The sequence below is a fragment of the Lates calcarifer genome, unplaced genomic scaffold (genome assembly GCF_001640805.2).
Source record: "Lates calcarifer isolate ASB-BC8 unplaced genomic scaffold, TLL_Latcal_v3 _unitig_4264_quiver_2472, whole genome shotgun sequence".
Taxonomy (NCBI): Eukaryota; Metazoa; Chordata; class Actinopteri; family Centropomidae; genus Lates; species Lates calcarifer.
In genome coordinates, this window is record NW_026116804.1 from 1,202 (window position 1) to 16,188 (window position 14,987).

At 38.6% G+C, this 14,987-nt stretch overlaps 1 long non-coding RNA gene across 1 annotated transcript; it reads left to right on the forward strand.

Moving 5' to 3' along the window:
* Positions 1–341: 341 nt before the first annotated feature.
* LOC108897876 (uncharacterized) lies at positions 342–13,627 on the forward strand. Its single transcript, XR_001963361.2, has 3 exons — positions 342–431; positions 11,048–11,137; positions 13,581–13,627. It is a non-coding gene; the product is annotated as an uncharacterized LOC108897876 (long non-coding RNA).
* Positions 13,628–14,987: the final 1,360 nt, after the last annotated feature.

The following is a 14,987-nucleotide window of genomic DNA, read 5'->3' on the forward strand; positions in this document are numbered from 1 at the left end:
AGGGTCACAGAGAGAGCCTGCTGTGTTCACACCAGCCTGCCACAAGTTTGAGAGCTATGGAACTTGTAACTTGTTATGGTCACTAGTAAAAATCAGAGCTCTGCAAAAAAAATCCCTTGACTGATGCTGCGCGTAATTCTCCATCATGCTTCACTACTCAGTACCATTGGCTTTCATCCTGTTTGTAAAGGTTCACCACCACCAAAACCTTACACTTGTGTTTCAGTGTTTGTAATGAACAACTGTGTTTTCTCATTTCAGCAACAAGGAAAAATTGGAGTGACATTCAACATTGCACAGTGGATATCAGTGTGCAGGAAAGCAGTACCCCAGTGAATGATGGAAGTATCATGTTGTCCGTTTCACCAGGAATGGTGGCAATGCTACGCTGCAGGTGGATAACTGGTCGATCAATGAACACTTTCCAACAGGTACAACACTAATAAATCAATTTAATCTAAAATTTATAATCTTTATTTTCATCTTTACTGTACATACATGTTGGTAAGACAGTATCAGTTAATAATGAAAATATGCTGCTAAAAGCATAACAATTGCTGTTAACAAAATATAATACAGTAGTAGGATCATGGCATCGTGTCAGGTGAGGTCACTGGACAGGATCTGCATCTAAAAGAGGGACAACATTATTAAATTAAACTCCCACATTTGTTTTCATCTTGTGTCTAACTGTGCTTTTTAGCTTTTAAAGCCAGCTTTAACAGAGGCACAAGCACAAAATGCATAAATCTGTCAGTGCAATACCATGTCCTTACAGTCACTAAACATGTCTTTACAGTTTTGCTCTTCATTTTCTGAGCTAAGTGAAGAGATTATACTCTGTGAACTCTGTTGGTCTACAACAATTGTTGTAACTACTTGGAATAGAGATCTAGAAAAATGACACTGGACTGAAATAGGGAATGACCATTCAAATTACTACACACATGCACACATACACTAGTGGGCAAGTGTCTTAGAACACCACCGTTTTCAATTGTTATAAAAATTAAGCAGTTCAAGTACAGTGAATCCCCTTAAATGGTACAAAGGCCAGCAGTAAACTGTCAACAGTAAAAACTTACAGATCAGTGAATTTCATAGAAAACAGGCCTTTTAAGGGATTAAGAAATCTGTTGATGTGAGGTACAGTGGGCCTGGAAAGTTAATGCAAACAATTCACAGGTGCCCAAACTGTTGTGTTTACTTACAGACCCTCTGTACAAAGGCAGTGTTGGAACAACACCCTCTGATTTTTAGGACAGTACAGTACTGCAGGACATTGCACTGTATATTGCTATCAGAAACGGTGGGAAAAAGGCAAGTAACAGTGGAAGACAAATTATATTTAGTCCAACAAAAAGATTCTATTACTCCTTATTTTTCAAATATCTTTCAATTGTTTATTTGTTATGCTGTTATTTTAGAAATGCTGAAACATTTGATAATGTAAATTTAAATAACAGCTGGAGGATAGTGTGGATGTATCAATGAGAAAAACTGAGTTGCCTCACTTTTGTTCTTAAGAAACATGCCTTAAATGCTTATCATATCACAGGTGTATGTAATGATAAAAGCAGGACTGCCTAAGCTCTAAATACAGATTTTGGTCCAGCACTTTTTTGCGCTCCCTTACAATTCACAAACCCAGTCTTTTTCTGTCCTTGGCCAAAATAAGTATTTTCATCAAATTGTGGTTGAAAAAAAAAAAAACAGCTCTGTGTTCCAGGTCCTCCTGATTTACAAATTAAACACTGACCAAAGCGTATGTTCTGTTTAATAGACAGGCTGGCCAACAAGGTTCTTATTTCTTTCAAACAGGATTTTTTTCCACAGAGGAGGATAAATTTGTCATTAACAGCTTTTATCAGTGGTATATTTTTAAGCAAATGATTAACCAGCAGTAACCTTTATAAAGGTAGAGTCATGGATATGTGCTGCTGTAGGCAGTGATGTATAGCTTTGATTATTCATTTGGACACAGGATTAAGCAACTGACCGATTTGTAGATGTGATGTGTCGTCCTTTTGTAGCCAATTCATGATTAAGTTGGAAAAGTTAAGAAATTACATGGGTTTGTGTAGCTGCTGTTAAATTTGATAAAATAGTCAGTAGGTCGGGCCTACCCTACATATTATTGGCAGATCATTGTGATTCTGTTAAGACGAAGATGCAATGATTATATGACACTGTGGGACAGGACTTGGAAAGTTGTGTTAAAGACAGGGTAGGAGATTGACATGAAAAGGCTCTGTAATTTGTTTTTGCAGAATGAAAGGGAGAAATGGGAGAGAACATAAAATTAGGATGTGGGGAAGAGTATGAGTAATATTCCACTTGGGCATATAGACGACAGGTAGTGAGGCTGGATTTACTGCACCACCCTATATACCCAACAGGACAAATACAATTACCACTATCAGACAAAATCTTGAAGCCGTACATAAAGCATTTGAGGAGTTGCTGTTCAGTGCTGTGTGTGAGGGAGACAGATAAGAAGATCACTGAGACTTTACCATCCAATTCCATGTGGTTTAATGAAAACACTGTGGACAATAATACAGTCACATTTCAATCACACTGACACAGCAAAAGAGCCTGTAGACAGAAAAGAGGAGGAAATGGGAGGGCATGTCCTCGAACCATGATGATGATGCTACAGTATTGTGACAGTGGTTGATGTGGGTTAATATGAGGTCATGAAGTCTTTGAGCAAAAAAATATTAATTATAATTGTTACTTATCAGAAAATAGTCTTTGCATGAATTACACATGTAAAAGTCGAAATGACAAGCAATATCTATCCAGAACAAAACTTTGGCAAAAGTTCAATAAGGAAGATCTCTTCCCTTATGGTCTTGGTCCTCTACAGGATAATGTAAGGAGTAATGCCATATACTCCTGATTTATTTCACTCTCTGACTTCAAGTTTCCCACACTGTCAAATCTCTCAATTCACATTCCTGACTTCACCCTATCTGACTGTCACAGGGTTCCTCCCAAAAATCCAAAAATGGTAGAGGTAAGAGGAAAAATCCCAGAAAAAACTCACAGGCGTAGTCAGAAGATAATGTGGTGCTCCGATTTCTTTATTTGCCGGCCTCCCAAAGAGCAAACAATGATAACTTTTTACAGTGCGAAAAAATTGGTGGAAACCAAACAACCAAACAATGCAAAAAAAAAAAAAAAAAAAAACATCAAGGAAAAATTCAAGCTTAATAGAGTTCTTCAGTAACTCAGTAAACATGTGCCAGTAGTCGTTACCTCCTCTGCAACCAAACCAGGACTGCCTTCCCTGGGCCACAGCAGCCCCTTATAAACCCAAAGCCCTCCCTCCAGGCTCAAGAATTAATAGGAAAAATACATTTTCTCTCTAACAACGCCTCTTAAACAAAAATTAACTGTATTTTTATAAGCACAGTTATTTGCATCCACCGTGTATTGACTGGAGAATTACAGATAAAATAAACAAAGACCAAAAATATATATATCAAATTGGTCACATGACCCCGAAACCCGCGAGAACATGGCATATAATAGCGGCAAATGCTATGCCCCCGTTTTGCCGCATCATGCTCCGCAACCAGAACGACTGATATGCCGCCGGTGAGTAACATGTTTAAATGTATGTTTAAAGAGACATAGAACAACCAGGTGTGCAGCCCTGGTCGCTCTACTTCAACAGAATAGGAACATGACTGAATGATTGGAAAGTTTGTTAACTGGGGAAAACGGGATGGACCGGAAGTTTTATGTGTGTGCGTGTATGTGTGTGTGTGTATGCCAGTACATGTGTGTGCGCTCCCCGCTGTCAGTGACGGAGCCGCTCCCTCACACTGACCAATGCTCTGCTAATCACCTTTTCAGTTGTTTCAGATTCTGGATTCTTTTTAAGATTGAGGCACTGATCCATCTCACAGGCTGCCAACATCCATCCAAAACAGTGTTCTACAGTCTTTCAGGGTACTAGCCAGTATTCAATAAGCACTCTCCAGCACTGCTCAGGGTATTGGGAAGCAGCCTTAGTGTCAAGATTGTCTCCCCTTGCCATATGACAGCAGGTGGATGTTCAGCTATATTCATATGCAATCCATCATCATCTCGTTCACTTTTCCTTCATTCCGCATTGTTTTTCATCAGTCACAGTGTAAAATATTCCAGCACACACACAATATAAAACAGCATCCCTGTTCTTATAACAGTAACTGATGGTATCGCCATTCAAATACAACCATATTTATATGCTATTTGCTCAAGGCACTGAAGTCCGTATAATAGTAAAAGAATGCATCACTACCACCTAGTGAACACATCACTGTTCAGACACGTCAGTACATCCAACAGTATATAAGCATAGCAGACCATAAGTCAGTAGTCAGTTATTACAACAGAGACTGATTTTGTGGCTTGGATGTCTTTAAATAAGCTTTCAGTGAGGAAGTACATTATCCCTCCAGGCCACCTCTTCATTTCCTGTTACTAAACCTTGCCTTAAATATTGCATGCATACAGAGCCATTTGTGGTTATTTTTAGGCCCACTATCAGGGAAGCTCTTTACAGGTGATTAACCAACTATTTTTCCCGCTCTTTCTTCTGGGCTCTTGAAAATGTACTCTGTTGTTCTGTCATGATATTTCTGTGGTCAATTTTGCATTCACATTTGCATGTTACAAGTTGGAAACGCTGGCCTCATTCTACCTCTTAGTCAGCATGCCACTGAATCCCATTTCAGTTGTGGGGTATAATTCCTTATTGCCATGATAGGAAAATGAAAACCCTACATATTTGCAATTACGTTGCTGGCATTCATGTAAATTGTTAACATTTTCTTTTGGTCTCATGACCCATGGGCTAAGTTGTGCATATAGCTGGTGGTGGTGACTCATTTACAAGCCCTTCACATTTCCATAACTTCTCTACCCACATCTTCCCTCTCCACCGGTCTCCTCAGCCTCCAGCCTTCATTGCAGGCTAACATCTGATCCTCTCCACAGGCCTTGAGTGGCCCCTGGCTTTCGTCCAACATTAACATCTCTCTCTCCTCTAGTCTCCCCTGACCTTTTGGTGCAGGCTAACATCTGTCCCTCTCTTCTCAGGCCTTCAACAGAGCTCTAGCTTATGTCACACACTAACCCTTTAGTATGGCAGACTAACGTCTCTCTCCACTGGCCTCTAGCCTTCATCAAATGCCAGTGTCTATCTATCTCTCCTCAGACCTTTGATGGCCTCTAGCCTTTGTCACAGGCTGACATCAGTTTTCACTGGCCTTCAGCTGCCCTCAACTGTTCTTACAGACCGAAGATATCTTAGGCAGAAGTACTGATTCTAGCTTAAGGAGATAAGCAGTGCACAATATGGTAAATGGTAAATGGACTGTGCTTATATAGCGTTTTTCTAGTCATATTGACCACTCAAAATGTTTTAAACTGCATGTCACATTCACCCATTCACACACACATTCCTACAGCGCTTGCTCTAAAACGCTCTAACATCCACACCCATTCACAAATGTAAACTGTTTTAACATAGTATAATGGTTCCTCAATAATGAAGCTGTCTTCCTGAAAAAGATACATATAATATCCAAGTTGGCATGGTGTAGTCTAACACCTACATATGTGCATATTCTATTGAGTACCTATATATAAACATGGACACACATCTTACTTAACTCACGTTCTAACCTCTTTCCTCATGTTGACCCTTCTTCTTATACCACTGTCTTCCCTGTCCAAGAACAACTCTATGCTGAGTCTCATCTATTTTTTCTCAGACAAAATTACGCACATGTCGTTTGCTGTCTTGGATGTTGGCATCATGGACTATCGCTCAGGGCCTCAATTGCCCTTGGTTGAGTTGGTGTAGCTGCACACACTCTAGTGGCCTGTATTATCCTTCTGTGTAAATCTAATTTAATGAATGTACAGAGCAACTGAAAAAGTCACCTTAAGAAACTCCTTCACAGTTGCCTTTATTCTGAGTTATTCTGAATATGTGATGCAGATAAAAAGTTAGAGTAATGTCAGACTGTTTCTGCTACCAAAGCAGAGAGGAGAGAATTAATATCTGACGAGGTCGATCTGACTGAAATGTTAATTCATAATTGTGGGAAATAATCAACAGCATGTGGATAAAAGCATCTTTGTTGAGTTAAAAAGAAGCTATAATAGCAAGTGATCATTTAGTGTGATAAACTCTGTGTGGCATGTGGAGAGACTGGAACGGTAAAACAATTTCACTGACTTATAAAAATATCTATCAATCTTTATTATTTGTCACTTTATTTTTAATTATGTCAGGATCCTGTAGGAATGATGACTAGTTTTCCAGTGATTTGATTGGTTAGTATTTGGGCTATTGACAGGTTTTGATCCCATCCCCAGAGCAGGTATATAGGTTATAAACCTGCAACTTACTGGACTTTTGCCTGCGCTCAGCTTTTTTACACGATCTTTTAAGGCTACTCATTTATCCACAGGATGATTATGACAGATCTAAGTTTAGCTGTCCATGTTTGGGGTGGACAAACTGTCACTAGCACCATTAACAAGTGAGGAGAAAGACTCAGCTTAAACCTTTTGCTTTAGGGGTTTTATAGTGGCTTTTATAGTGGCTTTTCTAGTGTTTCTCCAAGTCATATAATATCATATATATTATATTGTTTACACTTGTTTACACTACTGTGGTTGTTTAGTGAAGCTGTGTCACTACGTTACTATGTCACTTGTGAAACAACCATCAGACCCCTCTGATATTATCCAATCGGCCCTGTGCTACTGACCACAATAGCTCTCTTACCTCTGGAGTTGTCGCAGATCTTTTTAAAGCTGCTTGTGTTCAGTCACTGCTGGAGGGACCTAGGTTAGATCCTGCAGACCTAAAAAACAGCCAATCTCCAAACTGATCTTCATATCAAAAATCCTAAAAAATTAAAACTGCCCTCCTCAGAGTCGGAGATGATTTACTGATGGCTGCAGACTCCAGTGCATGTTCTGTATTAATATTGCTTGACCTTAGTGCAGCATTTGATACCACCTACCATTCCATTCGTTTAGACAGACTGGAACAGCAGGTATTGCTCCAACTGGTTTTGCTCATATTTGGACTCATAAAACAAATATAGCCACTCTTGGTCAGTATGATGATATGTAGCATATATGTATACTTGTTGCTGTGTTCAATATATAAAATTATTAACATTATAGCCTTCATCACAGGATAAAATCTAATACTCAGTTCTTCGGCAGGCCTCTAGCCTTCGCTGCACACTAACATCTATCTATCTGCTCTGGCATTCAATGGCCTTGTAACATTTGTCACATACTAACATTTTTTTCTCTCCTCTGGCCTCCTATGGCCTCTAGCCTTCATTGCACAGCAACATCTCCTTTGCCAGTATTGGACTTTCTCTGCCCCTTTGCAGCACATATCCTAATAAGATGTTTCCTTATAGGTGACATGGCTCCTTTTTGTTCACTTTTGTTCTCAGTCACTTTGACTTTGGCCACACCTTCAAATCCCTCCATTCACAACCTCCATATCACCATATCTGACCAATGATCTTTCTGCTTTCATTTCTTGATCGTAAATAATCATCACTAGATGTCATTCTTTCAATATCATTGCTATTCTGCCTGTCTTTCAGACATACTATTGTGCAGCCTACCTTCTCCCCATAAGGACTTCAGCCTCTATGATATCTAGGAACACTCAGTCAATATTTTCCTGACTTTACTCCACCACCACAAGCGTGAAGTGATCTATCCTATTGTTTGACAGTTTTCTAATTTAGCAAAACTAATTTTGTTGTACACTGAAAATGCTTCCATGTTCCATGACAGACAGAAGAAATAAGTATACAAGAGGAAGAGAAATGTCAAGTGTTATGAAAGATATTATTTGTACCGGGTCTGTTACCTCAGAAAACACACACAAACACAGCTGGAGTGTTTCTGGTAGCTAGCTGGCAGACTGGAGCATGCTGACAGAAAGGACTTGTACAGATCACAAGACATTTGCTATCATTTGCCTGTGGCTGACTAAGTGACTACACTACAACAGTTTGTTTAAGTTTAATTTTATGGTAGATGTTGTAGGCTGTGTAGGGGATGGGGGATGGGAGAAGAGCAGTGACCTGTGAGGAGGCATCAGATACACACACAGGGCTAAAGTAAAGTAATGCAGCACACATCCACTTAATCAAGCTTCATAAGGACTAAAAAGGAGATGGAGTTACATAACAGTCTGTCATGTAATCATCTGTAAGTAACACTAAGTCAACTAGAACAGGATCAACAGAAGTTGTTTTCTACAGATGTACAAAGACAATAAATGGTAACTTAATTCTTTGCTAAGAGCTCGGGCTGAATTTAGTATCTTGGTGAAATATAGCAAAAAAAAAAAAAAAAAAAAAAAAAAAAAAAAAATCAGTCATATGAAGTCATATGAAGTGGATTACTGAATAGTTGGACAGCTATTTAATTTGGACATGTATTAAAAAGAGAAGAATGCTAGTTTTTGCTAGTCAGTATTGGTATGATGACTCATTTATGAGTCTTACCTGAGACAGAGGTGGAATACAGGGGCTTGTGTGTATAATGCACCTGTGAGACGAGTAAGAGTGATACAGTTCTTTTAGTGTTGGCAAAGCAATCAGTAAGATATGAGTCTTATTGCTGTAGAATGAACCCATTTTCTCTCTGTGGACATTTCGCTGGTTTGTTCCTTTTTGCCTTTGTCCATTTGGTCTTGTTTTAATCCCACCAGTTCTCTGTTGTAAAGCTTGCTAACATGTTAAATGATGGGCTTTTCCTGAGAGTAAATCCTGCCTCTATTCTGTTTGATGTCAGTACAATGTATTTTTATTGAGAGAGAGGAACATCTTGGGTTCATTAACAAATTGAATGTCCTTCAGTAGTGCACCAAGACGCTCCTGTGTCAGCAAAAGAGCCATCTTGTAAACCACTATCAGTTCAAGATATTTGCAAGGTCCAGGCCTCCTTAAGATGGAGGATTCACCTGACCTTGAGATGCTTCCCATTTGTTTTTGGGAAACAGGCTTTGATAAGACCAACAGCACAGCTGTGGTGTCCTATATCACGGCATGGCAGTTTCTCTTGTACAGTGTCACAGTGTGTTCCTGAGAGCATTTTATTCTCTGGAATCTCAGAATGTCACAGCAGATCTGTTGTGAAGGGTCAAGTGGTGCTTAAACATTACAATATTGTTACATGAGTGTGAATTAATTATCATTCAGAGGTGAAGGTGGGCCCTCTCCTTCCCTCCAGTAGGTTAAAAGAGGGTGGGGTACAGAGCACACATTTAGCATGCAGCTGGTTGCTTCATACCAACTAATGTGATTATTGGTGTAATGTTCCAGACCCATAGGTACAAGTCAAGTGTTTCTTTTGTTAGCTCTAACACTGCCTGCTCAGTAGATGTTGACTTGCACATTGTGTTGTTAACCATTAGGTTGATAGGGTCGACAAGGAAGCTTTACATTTTTGTACCACAAAGAAGTTATTGGGAGGTGGGCAGATTGTGCAGGACTCTGATAATAAAGACCATGGTTCATGTCTTAAGGGCTGTGTGTGGTTAGATTTAGGCAACACAAGCACTTTAGTTAAAGTTCAAAATACCCCTTTTTCACTTTTCCACCAACCATGGAATTGGTTCCATTATGGTTTGAGCACCTGAATTTAAACCGCTCAGAGTGTTTTGACTAAATATATGTAAATTGGTTAGAACATGAAAAAAATAGCTGATTTTCAAGTGCTTTATTCTATAGGTTGGAAAGAGAGTGTGCAATGTGTGTCTGTCGATAAATAAAACTCACAAAACTCAAACACTCACTAATGCTATATCTGTGATTACAGTGGTTCTGCTTAAAATTTGTGGAAATGCGAGCTGGTTTTTTGTATGGCACAAAGATTACAAAAATCCTGAATGGAACCAGAGCTAATTTGGTGGAAAAGTAAACTTATTATGTCTAGTGCTCCAAATCACTGCAGGCATTTGCTAGATACATTAAGAACGTTCCCTCATTTTGTTGCTAACAAATCTAACTCTGACTCCATTATGTTTCCCCACAAAACATATTAGCTGGATCAACTAAATATTAGAAACATGTCACAGGCAAAGTTTCAGCATTTTTAAGAGAAACAGATTTTAAAAAGCTATGATCTTTTTCATTAAACATATAAAGAGAAGTAATATGTATTTACACATTTAAACTAAAGCCCAACATGTCAAAATGTCACTTCTTGTTCACAAATAGTAACACTAAGGTGACGTTTTTACTGCATTCCTATGATATAATACATGTAATGTACAACCTAGTAATGGTATTGCAGTGTACCATTATGTGTGAGCTCTGAGCCCTCACTGACAGATTTACACATAATGTATATTTACTACGAAGAATCTATATTATGCACATACTGTCCAGTGAAATGTAAATAATGCTGACGTAACCCTTAAGTGATGTGTATTATGTGTAAGATTTAGTTGAAAATCCTCTTTGAATCTTATGATGCATGCTAACTGGAAGAATATTTTACACAACACTACACTAAGTTAGAAACTGTACTTGTTTCAGGCAACAAGACTATTTACACCTGTAATTTGTACATTAGCAATCAAAGAGTGGACAGTGGAGACTGTATATATCTGCTCAGAGTATAACAGTTCCACTCATTTTATAGTAGCAGTACATTTGTTATGTCACTCAATGGTAAGTAAGGTGACATCACATGAAACATGCCAGAGCCCCTCAAAACAAATAAATAAATAAATAACCCAGATATTTTATTATTTTTTTATTAATCCAATTGTCCCTGTTTATAAATTCCTGTATTTTTCTGTATAAGACCACAGATAATGAGTCCAAGTAATGTTATAAATTAATCAAGTTTAATTAGAATGTAATCTTCAGATAAAATTATTTAAACACATTGTAAATGTTAGACGGAAAGTGCTATGTCCTCTAGGTGACATGATGCTGATGATCAATAAATGTCTTTATAAATGTCTTCTTAAACTTTGAAGGGAACAGCGACATTGAACGCTATCAAATGGCCAATAAGAAAATTCCTTTCAAATACTCCCGACCAGTAGAAGAGTGGCTACAAGAGAAAGGTAATTTCAAACAAACCTATTTCTATTCTTTTTTGTGTTCACTATACTAATAAAATGTGAAAAATCTCATCTGTATTTCTATAATGAGTGGGTTAAATGAATGCACATTGTCTCCTTTAAGAGTTTCAAAAAAGAATGACCAATTTTATTTGAATGTTTTCTGTGATACTCACTTCAAACCAGAAGATACTACCACAATGCAGGTTATAACTTATTCATACAAACTTTCTTTTAAAGTTGTCAGACCAAAGTGATGATATTGATTTCTAACAAAGTACATTAAACTTAGTGTCATTAGCAATATAAACTCCTGCATGCAACTTTAAATGGAATTTTCTGTGGGCTGAAAATTAGAAATACACAGGCTATCTAACTAAAGAACTAAGTATAAATAAATGAACCAATAAACTGTAAAATAGTTGACATGTAATAAAAAATGAATGACTTATATTGATGAATTGAGAAGAAATCTGTCATTATTATGAAATGTTATACGTATCCAAGTAGCCTCTAAGCTTCCTATTTTTTGTGTAAGTGCAACAACCAGTGGTAGGTCTTGGGTACACAATGTGTAGACATCTCAAAGCTTGACCTGCCAGTTTGGTTCATATATGTCTAGCATGAATCCAATGCTATTTAAGTCATAATTCTTATTTTGAGTCATCACATCATATCATCATTAACAGAAATGCATGAAATCTTTACTTTAGTTTGAAAGGAAATGGTGCAATGATGCACAGGATTAATGAGCCTTGGTAATCTGACGTGCCCTGACAACTGTTATAATACGTATTCCATATGTTTGGGGGGAATGTCCCCACCTGACAGAATTTTTTAAAACACACCAGTAAGTACTGGCAGGCACAGGTAGCCTATATAAGCACAGGTGTACACTGAGTAGTCTAAGACATGAGTCTACACAGAAGTGAAGGAGAAAGAATAAAAAAGAGAGAAAGAAAAAAAGATAATATGAAGGATCCACTTACGAGATAGACAGGCATTAATCCACTGCCTGATGCAGATGAGAGCTGGTCACTTCTCTCTGGATTGCTGTCGCTAATATCCCATTTGCGGGATCATAAGGCTGTGGCAGAAATCAGTGACACTGGAGGCATATTATGTGGTGAATAGAAGTACACCTTGCACATGTGTTGCGTGGCTGGGTGTTCTGGGTGTAACTCAGCGGGAGAACTCAATGTTGTTTGGTGTAAAACCACAGAGTGTGTTTTTTCTCCATAGTGACAAGCACAGCAAAAAAAAAAAAAAAAAAGAAAGAAAAGAGAGAAAGAAAAGAAAGAAGTTTCCTCACACCTAGTAGATCAGGCTATATCAGCTCTCATTTCACCTCCAAAATCCACCCTGGGCATGGTAGTTTGTACTGCAAAAATGATTCATAATAATGAATTATTTGTTGGCTAGGATGCACAGAGCCATTGCTGTCCAGGTGCAGTTAGCCAACACAGTGGCTGTCCTTTCACTATATTAGTGGCAGCTTACACAACAGCTGGGTGAAGAGCTAAGGCAAATTTCTTCTATGCTTCCTAGGCTGATAAAAGAGCAGGCAGGCAGCCTTGCAAGGCTGTGGCTTGTAGAGGCTACCCATGCCTGCCAGTCTACTGGTGTGTCTTAAAGAATTATCCACATCATCTGTCAGGTGGGTGGAGAGGTAATCTTCTCACTAAGTTAACCACGGTTGCAATGTAACCTGCAGTTCTAACCAACCAGTCTGATCTGTATCGCGGTGTGTGTTGTTATTTTGGAAGAGCTTGGTGTCATTTGCTGGTGATTTAATCAAGGTAAACACATTGGACATCAATGGCATTACACTCTGGCACCTCTCAAATTAGAGGCTGCAGATTTATCAGTTGTAGATTTATCATATCTGCTGCACAGCCTTCAGATGGCTGCAGGGATTTAAGCCACTGTGGACAACAGACAACAGACAATCATCCATCCATATGAGTTTACAAATTAATGCAGACTGCTTTAACAACATGAAACTTTATGTTTTATACATATGTAAATGTATCTAATGAGTGTTTAGTTGAAATAATTTATTTACATTTTAAGCATTACTCCATAATTTAGTTTTAGTTGATAAAAGCAAGCAAAAATAAGTTGCACCAGAAACAGATTTCCGCTCTCAGTGCAATGACTAAGACCCAGTCGCACCAAAAACAACTTACTGCTTCATTTGACTGAACTTCCCACCTGTTTGTGACAGTTGCTTGGCACTAAAATACCACACACAGACAGGCAAAGAGAATTTCAAGGTCAGGAAAATAGCAAACCGCTAAAGTGCTGCTTGTACTGGTTGTTGCGCTACCACAAAAATAAGGCCCTTGTAAGTCTTGTTCTGTTCGTAGCTACACCTTTCATTAATAGGTATACTAAAAGATTATTCTTCTGTTGAAAGTATCTTATACCTGGATGTCTTCTCTAGGGCGGCAGCTAACAATTTTCAACACTCAAGCAACAGTCGCAATTGGGTGGTAGTGATCGTGGCCGGCCCTTTCAGGGTCAACTCTCTGGCCTTTACTATAATGGCCTCAAGGTGTTGAACATGGCTGCTGAGGGTAACCCTAACATCAAGATTAACGGCAGTGTGAGGTTGGGTAGGTGATGTGCCCAGTGTGGCAGCCTCAGCCAGGACCACAGCCATGCCTCCAGAGATGTCCACAACCTTCATTGAGACCACTACCATGATGTCCACCACTACCACACGGAAACACAGATCCTCTTCAACTGTACAGGTATTGATACACTTCCACAATAACTATACAGGGAATTTGACATATAACAGAGGACCTTCTTAGTATGCCCTGAAGAAAAAAATGCATCAATAATTGGTGCAACCCAAGGTAGAACATGTAAACAGCCTGCTTAAATTTGATTGTTGACCAGTTAGCAACTAGACTTGATCCCAGGAGTGGGTCAGAACAGAGTGTCTGTGGGTATAACTTGCATCCTTTTGCATCCCCCCTTTTTTTGTTTGTTTGTTTTTTAAATGGTCAACCACACATGTCAGTATACTCTGAATATACTGTAAACTGTTTTGGTGAGTATATTGTGTGCCCAGAAAAAATATGGCCTCATTGAAGCCTCATTCATACAAATGTAATTTTTAAACATTTCTGTTTTAGAGACTTAGCGTCTAGTCTCTGGAGTAACAGGATGATTGGCTTGGCTCTCACATAGTTGGACTTGCTATGTTTGCCAGGCATATGTTTTATTTATTAGGTTTGTTGGCAAAAATATATAAATCTTGACTCAATGTCAATTTACTAGCTTTCATCAAGCCTCCAACCACAGTTTTCGTCAACCTGTGTTAATGCAAGTTGCTGATGAGAGTACAGAGATTACAGTGTACAGGAAAACCCACCCACACAAAAAATATTCAAAATACTACTCAGCTTATCTATCCACTGCTTACAAAATAAATGAACAGTAGGGAGGATCCTCCTTCACAGAGCACAACATATTGTCACTGAGGAGGAGGTCAGAGAGAGGGACGTGCCACAAGTATTCCAGGTAAGAATCATAATTGGACAGAAAACTTTGCTAAAATTGCTAAATTAGAGTGGAACCACCTAACATGACTGAACCGTCAGAACATCCAGCCAGAGTCTTCAAGTCACAAGGAGTCAGCATTTACCATGTACCATTCAACACCCCTCCCATGCCAACTGAGCAAACTCAGATCAATTTGGGGAGACAGATAAAAAAAAAAGCCAACAAGTGAACCTTGAGTTAAGATCTTTTTATAAAACTATTGTTTCCAAAGTAAGAAATGAACTTTCATGCTCTTCATACTCTAACTTGGATTGTACATTTTCCCTTGTCTTTGTGT